The sequence below is a fragment of the Apteryx mantelli genome, chromosome 4 (genome assembly GCF_036417845.1).
Source record: "Apteryx mantelli isolate bAptMan1 chromosome 4, bAptMan1.hap1, whole genome shotgun sequence".
Lineage (NCBI taxonomy): Eukaryota > Metazoa > Chordata > Aves > Apterygiformes > Apterygidae > Apteryx > Apteryx mantelli.
Genome location: NC_089981.1, coordinates 16,592,407 through 16,604,207, shown reverse-complemented (window position 1 = coordinate 16,604,207; position 11,801 = coordinate 16,592,407).

The following is an 11,801-nucleotide window of genomic DNA, read 5'->3' as shown; positions in this document are numbered from 1 at the left end:
AACAAGGAGACTGCCGAATCTGTCCACTGCCTGGCGAACAAGCATTCCACTTCGTCCCTTCGCTGCCTGGCGAACAAGCAAACCGCTGCGTCTCTTGGCTGCCTCGCAGAATGAGGAACCAGTGTGGATGTTCGCTGTCTCACGAACAAGGAGACTGCCGAATCGGTCCACTGCCTGGCGAACAAGCAAACCGCCTCGTCTCTTCGCTGCCTGGCGAGCAAGCAAACTGCTGCGTCTCTTGGCTGCCTCGAAAAAAGCACATCACTGCGTCTATTCGCCCCCTCAGCAAACAGCAAACGACCGTGGCTCTTCCCTACCTCGCAAACAAGCAAGCCGCTCCTATGTGTTCGCTGCCTCGCCAACTAACTAACCGCTGCGTCCCTTCGCTCCCTCGCAAACTAACTGACCTCGGCGTCTCTTGGCTGCCTCGCACACTAACTTACGACTAGGTCTGTGCGCTGCCTCGCAAACTAAGCAACCGCTGCGTCTCTTCCCCTCCTCGCCATCAAGCAAACAGCTGTGTCTCTTGGCTTCCGCGTGCTAAAGCAAACCGCGGCGCCGCTACGCCACCTCGCCGACTACTCAACGACTGCGTCTCTTCGCCGCCTCGCAGACAAGCAAGCCCTTGCGTCTCTTTGCCGCCTCGCGCACTAACTAACCGCTGCGTCTCTTTGAGGCCTGCCAAAAGAAGGAAGTGCTGCATCTCTTCCCGCCTCGCCAACAAGCAGTCCGCTGCCTCTATTGGAGGCGTTGCGAACAAGCAGTGGGCAGAATCTCTTCACCGCTTCGCCAACAAGCAGACTGCAGCGTCGCCTCGCCGGCTGGCCAACAAGCACACCGCTGCATGTGTTCGCTGCCTCGCCAGCTAGCAAAGTGCTGCCTGGCTTCGCCTCCAGACGAAAAAGCAATGCGTGATGCCGCTTTGCCACCTGGTGGACAGGCAAACCACTGCGTCTCTTGGCTGCCTCGCAGAATGAGGAACCACAGTGGATGTTCGCTGACTCACAAACAAGGAGACTGCCTAATCGGTTCACTGCCGGGCGAAGAAGCAGACCGCTGTGTCTCTTCGCTGCCTTGCAGAATGAGAGACAACTGTGGATGCTCGCTGACTCACAAACAAGGAGACTGCCTATTCGGTTCACTGCCTGGCGAACAAGCAGACCGCTGTGTCTCTTCGCTGCCTTGCAGAATGAGTGACAACTGTGGATGCTCGCTGTCTCACGAACAAGGAGACTGCCGAATCTGTCCAATGCCTGGCAAAGAAGCAAACCGCTACGTATCTTCGCTGCCTGGCGAAAAAGCAGACCGCTGTGTCTCTTGGCTGCCTCGCAGAATGAGGAACCACTGTGGATGTTCGCTGACTCACAAACAAGGAGACTGCCGAATCTGTCCGCTGCCTGGCGAAGAAGCAAACCGCTTCGTCTCTTGGCTGCCTCCCAGAATGAGGAACCACAGCGGTTGTTCGCTGTCTCACGAACAAGGAGACTGCCGAATCTGTCCACTGCCTGGCGAACAAGCATTCCACTTCGTCCCTTCGCTGCCTGGCGAACAAGCAAACCGCTGCGTCTCTTGGCTGCCTCGCAGAATGAGGAACCAGTGTGGATGTTCGCTGTCTCACGAACAAGGAGACTGCCGAATCGGTCCACTGCCTGGCGAACAAGCAAACCGCCTCGTCTCTTCGCTGCCTGGCGAGCAAGCAAACTGCTGCGTCTCTTGGCTGCCTCGAAAAAAGCACATCACTGCATCTATTCGCCCCCTCAGCAAACAGCAAACGACCGTGGCTCTTCCCTACCTCGCAAACAAGCAAGCCGCTCCTATGTGTTCGCTGCCTCGCCAACTAACTAACCGCTGCGTCCCTTCGCTCCCTCGCAAACTAACTGACCTCGGCGTCTCTTGGCTGCCTCGCACACTAACTTACGACTAGGTCTGTGCGCTGCCTCGCAAACTAAGCAACCGCTGCGTCTCTTCCCCTCCTCGCCATCAAGCAAACAGCTGTGTCTCTTGGCTTCCGCGTGCTAAAGCAAACCGCGGCGCCGCTACGCCACCTCGCCGACTACTCAACGACTGCGTCTCTTCGCCGCCTCGCAGACAAGCAAGCCCTTGCGTCTCTTTGCCGCCTCGCGCACTAACTAACCGCTGCGTCTCTTTGAGGCCTGCCAAAAGAAGGAAGTGCTGCATCTCTTCCCGCCTCGCCAACAAGCAGTCCGCTGCCTCTATTGGAGGCGTTGCGAACAAGCAGTGGGCAGAATCTCTTCACCGCTTCGCCAACAAGCAGACTGCAGCGTCGCCTCGCCGGCTGGCCAACAAGCACACCGCTGCATGTGTTCGCTGCCTCGCCAGCTAGCAAAGTGCTGCCTGGCTTCGCCTCCAGACGAAAAAGCAATGCGTGATGCCGCTTTGCCACCTGGTGGACAGGCAAACCACTGCGTCTCTTGGCTGCCTCGCAGAATGAGGAACCACAGTGGATGTTCGCTGACTCACAAACAAGGAGACTGCCTAATCGGTTCACTGCCGGGCGAAGAAGCAGACCGCTGTGTCTCTTCGCTGCCTTGCAGAATGAGAGACAACTGTGGATGCTCGCTGACTCACAAACAAGGAGACTGCCTATTCGGTTCACTGCCTGGCGAACAAGCAGACCGCTGTGTCTCTTCGCTGCCTTGCAGAATGAGTGACAACTGTGGATGCTCGCTGTCTCACGAACAAGGAGACTGCCGAATCTGTCCAATGCCTGGCAAAGAAGCAAACCGCTACGTATCTTCGCTGCCTGGCGAAAAAGCAGACCGCTGTGTCTCTTGGCTGCCTCGCAGAATGAGGAACCAGTGTGGATGTTCGCTGACTCACAAACAAGGAGACTGCCGAATCTGTCCGCTGCCTGGCGAAGAAGCAAACCGCTTCGTCTCTTGGCTGCCTCGCAGAATGAGGAACCACAGCGGTTGTTCGCTGTCTCACGAACAAGGAGACTGCCTAATCTGTCCACTGCCTGGCGAACAAGCATTCCACTTCGTCCCTTCGCTGCCTGCTGAACAAGCAAACCGCTGCGTCTCTTGGCTGCCTCCCAGAATGAGGAACCAGTGTGGATGTTCGCTGTCTCACGAACAAGGAGACTGCCGAATCTGTCCACTGCCTGGCGAACAAGCATTCCACTTCGTCCCTTCGCTGCCTGCTGAACAAGCAAACCGCTGCGTCTCTTGGCTGCCTCGCAGAATGAGGAACCAGTGTGGATGTTCGCTGTCTCACGAACAAGGAGACTGCCTAATCGGTCCACTGCCTGGCGAACAAGCAAACCGCTGCGTCTCTTGGCTGCCTCCCAGAATGAGGAACCAGTGTGGATGTTCGCTGTCTCACGAACAAGGAGACTGCCGAATCTGTCCACTGCCTGGCGAACAAGCATTCCACTTCGTCCCTTCGCTGCCTGCTGAACAAGCAAACCGCTGCGTCTCTTGGCTGCCTCGCAGAATGAGGAACCAGTGTGGATGTTCGCTGTCTCACGAACAAGGAGACTGCCTAATCGGTCCACTGCCTGGCGAACAAGCAAACCGCCTCGTCTCTTCGCTGCCTGGCGAGCAAGCAAACTGCTGCGTCTCTTGGCTGCCTCGAAAAAAGCACATCACTGCGTCTATTCGCCCCCTCAGCAAACAGCAAACGACCGTGGCTCTTCCCTACCTCGCAAACAAGCAAGCCGCTCCTATGTGTTCGCTGCCTCGCCAACTAACTAACCGCTGCGTCCCTTCGCTCCCTCGCAAACTAACTGACCTCGGCGTCTCTTGGCTGCCTCGCACACTAACTTACGACTAGGTCTGTGCGCTGCCTCGCAAACTAAGCAACCGCTGCGTCTCTTCCCCTCCTCGCCATCAAGCAAACAGCTGTGTCTCTTGGCTTCCGCGTGCTAAAGCAAACCGCGGCGCCGCTACGCCACCTCGCCGACTACTCAACGACTGCGTCTCTTCGCCGCCTCGCAGACAAGCAAGCCCTTGCGTCTCTTTGCCGCCTCGCGCACTAACTAACCGCTGCGTCTCTTTGAGGCCTGCCAAAAGAAGGAAGTGCTGCATCTCTTCCCGCCTCGCCAACAAGCAGTCCGCTGCCTCTATTGGAGGCGTTGCGAACAAGCAGTGGGCAGAATCTCTTCACCGCTTCGCCAACAAGCAGACTGCAGCGTCGCCTCGCCGGCTGGCCAACAAGCACACCGCTGCATGTGTTCGCTGCCTCGCCAGCTAGCAAAGTGCTGCCTGGCTTCGCCTCCAGACGAAAAAGCAATGCGTGATGCCGCTTTGCCACCTGGTGGACAGGCAAACCACTGCGTCTCTTGGCTGCCTCGCAGAATGAGGAACCACAGTGGATGTTCGCTGACTCACAAACAAGGAGACTGCCTAATCGGTTCACTGCCGGGCGAAGAAGCAGACCGCTGTGTCTCTTCGCTGCCTTGCAGAATGAGAGACAACTGTGGATGCTCGCTGACTCACAAACAAGGAGACTGCCTATTCGGTTCACTGCCTGGCGAACAAGCAGACCGCTGTGTCTCTTCGCTGCCTTGCAGAATGAGTGACAACTGTGGATGCTCGCTGTCTCACGAACAAGGAGACTGCCGAATCTGTCCAATGCCTGGCAAAGAAGCAAACCGCTACGTATCTTCGCTGCCTGGCGAAAAAGCAGACCGCTGTGTCTCTTGGCTGCCTCGCAGAATGAGGAACCAGTGTGGATGTTCGCTGACTCACAAACAAGGAGACTGCCGAATCTGTCCGCTGCCTGGCGAAGAAGCAAACCGCTTCGTCTCTTGGCTGCCTCGCAGAATGAGGAACCACAGCGGTTGTTCGCTGTCTCACGAACAAGGAGACTGCCTAATCTGTCCACTGCCTGGCGAACAAGCATTCCACTTCGTCCCTTCGCTGCCTGCTGAACAAGCAAACCGCTGCGTCTCTTGGCTGCCTCGCAGAATGAGGAACCAGTGTGGATGTTCGCTGTCTCACGAACAAGGAGACTGCCTAATCGGTCCACTGCCTGGCGAACAAGCAAACCGCCTCGTCTCTTCGCTGCCTGGCGAGCAAGCAAACTGCTGCGTCTCTTGGCTGCCTCGAAAAAAGCACATCACTGCGTCTATTCGCCCCCTCAGCAAACAGCAAACGACCGTGGCTCTTCCCTACCTCGCAAACAAGCAAGCCGCTCCTATGTGTTCGCTGCCTCGCCAACTAACTAACCGCTGCGTCCCTTCGCTCCCTCGCAAACTAACTGACCTCGGCGTCTCTTGGCTGCCTCGCACACTAACTTACGACTAGGTCTGTGCGCTGCCTCGCAAACTAAGCAACCGCTGCGTCTCTTCCCCTCCTCGCCATCAAGCAAACAGCTGTGTCTCTTGGCTTCCGCGTGCTAAAGCAAACCGCGGCGCCGCTACGCCACCTCGCCGACTACTCAACGACTGCGTCTCTTCGCCGCCTCGCAGACAAGCAAGCCCTTGCGTCTCTTTGCCGCCTCGCGCACTAACTAACCGCTGCGTCTCTTTGAGGCCTGCCAAAAGAAGGAAGTGCTGCATCTCTTCCCGCCTCGCCAACAAGCAGTCCGCTGCCTCTATTGGAGGCGTTGCGAACAAGCAGTGGGCAGAATCTCTTCACCGCTTCGCCAACAAGCAGACTGCAGCGTCGCCTCGCCGGCTGGCCAACAAGCACACCGCTGCATGTGTTCGCTGCCTCGCCAGCTAGCAAAGTGCTGCCTGGCTTCGCCTCCAGACGAAAAAGCAATGCGTGATGCCGCTTTGCCACCTGGTGGACAGGCAAACCACTGCGTCTCTTGGCTGCCTCGCAGAATGAGGAACCACAGTGGATGTTCGCTGACTCACAAACAAGGAGACTGCCTAATCGGTTCACTGCCGGGCGAAGAAGCAGACCGCTGTGTCTCTTCGCTGCCTTGCAGAATGAGAGACAACTGTGGATGCTCGCTGACTCACAAACAAGGAGACTGCCTATTCGGTTCACTGCCTGGCGAACAAGCAGACCGCTGTGTCTCTTCGCTGCCTTGCAGAATGAGTGACAACTGTGGATGCTCGCTGTCTCACGAACAAGGAGACTGCCGAATCTGTCCAATGCCTGGCAAAGAAGCAAACCGCTACGTATCTTCGCTGCCTGGCGAAAAAGCAGACCGCTGTGTCTCTTGGCTGCCTCGCAGAATGAGGAACCACTGTGGATGTTCGCTGACTCACAAACAAGGAGACTGCCGAATCTGTCCGCTGCCTGGCGAAGAAGCAAACCGCTTCGTCTCTTGGCTGCCTCCCAGAATGAGGAACCACAGCGGTTGTTCGCTGTCTCACGAACAAGGAGACTGCCTAATCTGTCCACTGCCTGGCGAACAAGCATTCCACTTCGTCCCTTCGCTGCCTGCTGAACAAGCAAACCGCTGCGTCTCTTGGCTGCCTCGCAGAATGAGGAACCAGTGTGGATGTTCGCTGTCTCACGAACAAGGAGACTGCCTAATCGGTCCACTGCCTGGCGAACAAGCAAACCGCCTCGTCTCTTCGCTGCCTGGCGAGCAAGCAAACTGCTGCGTCTCTTGGCTGCCTCGAAAAAAGCACATCACTGCGTCTATTCGCCCCCTCAGCAAACAGCAAACGACCGTGGCTCTTCCCTACCTCGCAAACAAGCAAGCCGCTCCTATGTGTTCGCTGCCTCGCCAACTAACTAACCGCTGCGTCCCTTCGCTCCCTCGCAAACTAACTGACCTCGGCGTCTCTTGGCTGCCTCGCACACTAACTTACGACTAGGTCTGTGCGCTGCCTCGCAAACTAAGCAACCGCTGCGTCTCTTCCCCTCCTCGCCATCAAGCAAACAGCTGTGTCTCTTGGCTTCCGCGTGCTAAAGCAAACCGCGGCGCCGCTACGCCACCTCGCCGACTACTCAACGACTGCGTCTCTTCGCCGCCTCGCAGACAAGCAAGCCCTTGCGTCTCTTTGCCGCCTCGCGCACTAACTAACCGCTGCGTCTCTTTGAGGCCTGCCAAAAGAAGGAAGTGCTGCATCTCTTCCCGCCTCGCCAACAAGCAGTCCGCTGCCTCTATTGGAGGCGTTGCGAACAAGCAGTGGGCAGAATCTCTTCACCGCTTCGCCAACAAGCAGACTGCAGCGTCGCCTCGCCGGCTGGCCAACAAGCACACCGCTGCATGTGTTCGCTGCCTCGCCAGCTAGCAAAGTGCTGCCTGGCTTCGCCTCCAGACGAAAAAGCAATGCGTGATGCCGCTTTGCCACCTGGTGGACAGGCAAACCACTGCGTCTCTTGGCTGCCTCGCAGAATGAGGAACCACAGTGGATGTTCGCTGACTCACAAACAAGGAGACAGCCTAATCGGTTCGCTGCCTGGTGAACAAGCAGACCGCTGTGTCTCTTCGCTGCCTTGCAGAATGAGTGACAACTGTGGATGCTCGCTGTCTCACAAACAAGGAGACTGCCGAATCTGTCCACTGCCTGGCGAAGAAGCAAACCGCTACGTATCTTCGCTGCCTGGCGAACAAGCAGACCGCTGCGTCTCTTGGCTGCCTCGCAGAATGAGGAACCAGTGTGGATGTTCGCTGTCTCACGAACAAGGAGACTGCCTAATCTGTCCGCTGCCTGGCGAAGAAGCAAACCGCTTCGTCTCTTCGCTGCCTCGCAGAATGAGGAACCACAGCGGTTGTTCGCTGTCTCACGAACAAGGAGACTGCCGAATCTGTCCACTGCCTGGCGAACAAGCATTCCACTTCGTCCCTTCGCTGCCTGCTGAACAAGCAAACCGCTGCGTCTCTTGGCTGCCTCGCAGAATGAGGAACCAGTGTGGATGTTCGCTGTCTCACGAACAAGGAGACTGCCTAATCGGTCCACTGCCTGGCGAACAAGCAAACCGCCTCGTCTCTTCGCTGCCTGGCGAGCAAGCAAACTGCTGCGTCTCTTGGCTGCCTCGAAAAAAGCACATCACTGCGTCTATTCGCCCCCTCAGCAAACAGCAAACGACCGTGGCTCTTCCCTACCTCGCAAACAAGCAAGCCGCTCCTATGTGTTCGCTGCCTCGCCAACTAACTAACCGCTGCGTCCCTTCGCTCCCTCGCAAACTAACTGACCTCGGCGTCTCTTGGCTGCCTCGCACACTAACTTACGACTAGGTCTGTGCGCTGCCTCGCAAACTAAGCAACCGCTGCCTCTCTTCCCCTCCTCGCCATCAAGCAAACAGCTGTGTCTCTTGGCTTCCGCGTGCTAAAGCAAACCGCGGCGCCGCTACGCCACCTCGCCGACTACTCAACGACTGCGTCTCTTCGCCGCCTCGCAGACAAGCAAGCCCTTGCGTCTCTTTGCCGCCTCGCGCACTAACTAACCGCTGCGTCTCTTTGAGGCCTGCCAAAAGAAGGAAGTGCTGCATCTCTTCCCGCCTCGCCAACAAGCAGTCCGCTGCCTCTATTGGAGGCGTTGCGAACAAGCAGTGGGCAGAATCTCTTCACCGCTTCGCCAACAAGCAGACTGCAGCGTCGCCTCGCCGGCTGGCCAACAAGCACACCGCTGCATGTGTTCGCTGCCTCGCCAGCTAGCAAAGTGCTGCCTGGCTTCGCCTCCAGACGAAAAAGCAATGCGTGATGCCGCTTTGCCACCTGGTGGACAGGCAAACCACTGCGTCTCTTGGCTGCCTCGCAGAATGAGGAACCACAGTGGATGTTCGCTGACTCACAAACAAGGAGACTGCCTAATCGGTTCACTGCCGGGCGAAGAAGCAGACCGCTGTGTCTCTTCGCTGCCTTGCAGAATGAGAGACAACTGTGGATGCTCGCTGACTCACAAACAAGGAGACTGCCTATTCGGTTCACTGCCTGGCGAACAAGCAGACCGCTGTGTCTCTTCGCTGCCTTGCAGAATGAGTGACAACTGTGGATGCTCGCTGTCTCACGAACAAGGAGACTGCCGAATCTGTCCAATGCCTGGCAAAGAAGCAAACCGCTACGTATCTTCGCTGCCTGGCGAAAAAGCAGACCGCTGTGTCTCTTGGCTGCCTCGCAGAATGAGGAACCACTGTGGATGTTCGCTGACTCACAAACAAGGAGACTGCCGAATCTGTCCGCTGCCTGGCGAAGAAGCAAACCGCTTCGTCTCTTGGCTGCCTCCCAGAATGAGGAACCACAGCGGTTGTTCGCTGTCTCACGAACAAGGAGACTGCCTAATCTGTCCACTGCCTGGCGAACAAGCATTCCACTTCGTCCCTTCGCTGCCTGCTGAACAAGCAAACCGCTGCGTCTCTTGGCTGCCTCGCAGAATGAGGAACCAGTGTGGATGTTCGCTGTCTCACGAACAAGGAGACTGCCTAATCGGTCCACTGCCTGGCGAACAAGCAAACCGCCTCGTCTCTTCGCTGCCTGGCGAGCAAGCAAACTGCTGCGTCTCTTGGCTGCCTCGAAAAAAGCACATCACTGCGTCTATTCGCTCCCTCAGCAAACAGCAAACGACCGTGGCTCTTCCCTACCTCGCAAACAAGCAAGCCGCTCCTATGTGTTCGCTGCCTCGCCAACTAACTAACCGCTGCGTCCCTTCGCTCCCTCGCAAACTAACTGACCTCGGCGTCTCTTGGCTGCCTCGCACACTAACTTACGACTAGGTCTGTGCGCTGCCTCGCAAACTAAGCAACCGCTGCGTCTCTTCCCCTCCTCGCCATCAAGCAAACAGCTGTGTCTCTTGGCTTCCGCGTGCTAAAGCAAACCGCGGCGCCGCTACGCCACCTCGCCGACTACTCAACGACTGCGTCTCTTCGCCGCCTCGCAGACAAGCAAGCCCTTGCGTCTCTTTGCCGCCTCGCGCACTAACTAACCGCTGCGTCTCTTTGAGGCCTGCCAAAAGAAGGAAGTGCTGCATCTCTTCCCGCCTCGCCAACAAGCAGTCCGCTGCCTCTATTGGAGGCGTTGCGAACAAGCAGTGGGCAGAATCTCTTCACCGCTTCGCCAACAAGCAGACTGCAGCGTCGCCTCGCCGGCTGGCCAACAAGCACACCGCTGCATGTGTTCGCTGCCTCGCCAGCTAGCAAAGTGCTGCCTGGCTTCGCCTCCAGACGAAAAAGCAATGCGTGATGCCGCTTTGCCACCTGGTGGACAGGCAAACCACTGCGTCTCTTGGCTGCCTCGCAGAATGAGGAACCACAGTGGATGTTCGCTGACTCACAAACAAGGAGACTGCCTAATCGGTTCACTGCCGGGCGAAGAAGCAGACCGCTGTGTCTCTTCGCTGCCTTGCAGAATGAGAGACAACTGTGGATGCTCGCTGACTCACAAACAAGGAGACTGCCTAATCGGTCCACTGCCTGGCGAACAAGCAAACCGCCTCGTCTCTTCGCTGCCTGGCGAGCAAGCAAACTGCTGCGTCTCTTGGCTGCCTCGAAAAAAGCACATCACTGCGTCTATTCGCTCCCTCAGCAAACAGCAAACGACCGTGGCTCTTCCCTACCTCGCAAACAAGCAAGCCGCTCCTATGTGTTCGCTGCCTCGCCAACTAACTAACCGCTGCGTCCCTTCGCTCCCTCGCAAACTAACTGACCTCGGCGTCTCTTGGCTGCCTCGCACACTAACTTACGACTAGGTCTGTGCGCTGCCTCGCAAACTAAGCAACCGCTGCGTCTCTTCCCCTCCTCGCCATCAAGCAAACAGCTGTGTCTCTTGGCTTCCGCGTGCTAAAGCAAACCGCGGCGCCGCTACGCCACCTCGCCGACTACTCAACGACTGCGTCTCTTCGCCGCCTCGCAGACAAGCAAGCCCTTGCGTCTCTTTGCCGCCTCGCGCACTAACTAACCGCTGCGTCTCTTTGAGGCCTGCCAAAAGAAGGAAGTGCTGCATCTCTTCCCGCCTCGCCAACAAGCAGTCCGCTGCCTCTATTGGAGGCGTTGCGAACAAGCAGTGGGCAGAATCTCTTCACCGCTTCGCCAACAAGCAGACTGCAGCGTCGCCTCGCCGGCTGGCCAACAAGCACACCGCTGCATGTGTTCGCTGCCTCGCCAGCTAGCAAAGTGCTGCCTGGCTTCGCCTCCAGACGAAAAAGCAATGCGTGATGCCGCTTTGCCACCTGGTGGACAGGCAAACCACTGCGTCTCTTGGCTGCCTCGCAGAATGAGGAACCACAGTGGATGTTCGCTGACTCACAAACAAGGAGACTGCCTAATCGGTTCACTGCCGGGCGAAGAAGCAGACCGCTGTGTCTCTTCGCTGCCTTGCAGAATGAGAGACAACTGTGGATGCTCGCTGACTCACAAACAAGGAGACTGCCTATTCGGTTCACTGCCTGGCGAACAAGCAGACCGCTGTGTCTCTTCGCTGCCTTGCAGAATGAGTGACAACTGTGGATGCTCGCTGTCTCACGAACAAGGAGACTGCCGAATCTGTCCAATGCCTGGCAAAGAAGCAAACCGCTACGTATCTTCGCTGCCTGGCGAAAAAGCAGACCGCTGTGTCTCCTGGCTGCCTCGCAGAATGAGGAACCACTGTGGATGTTCGCTGACTCACAAACAAGGAGACTGCCGAATCTGTCCGCTGCCTGGCGAAGAAGCAAACCGCTTCGTCTCTTGGCTGCCTCCCAGAATGAGGAACCACAGCGGTTGTTCGCTGTCTCACGAACAAGGAGACTGCCTAATCTGTCCACTGCCTGGCGAACAAGCATTCCACTTCGTCCCTTCGCTGCCTGCTGAACAAGCAAACCGCTGCGTCTCTTGGCTGCCTCGCAGAATGAGGAACCAGTGTGGATGTTCGCTGTCTCACGAACAAGGAGACTGCCGAATCGGTCCACTGCCTGGCGAACAAGCAAACCGCCTCGTCTCTTCGCTGCCTGGCGA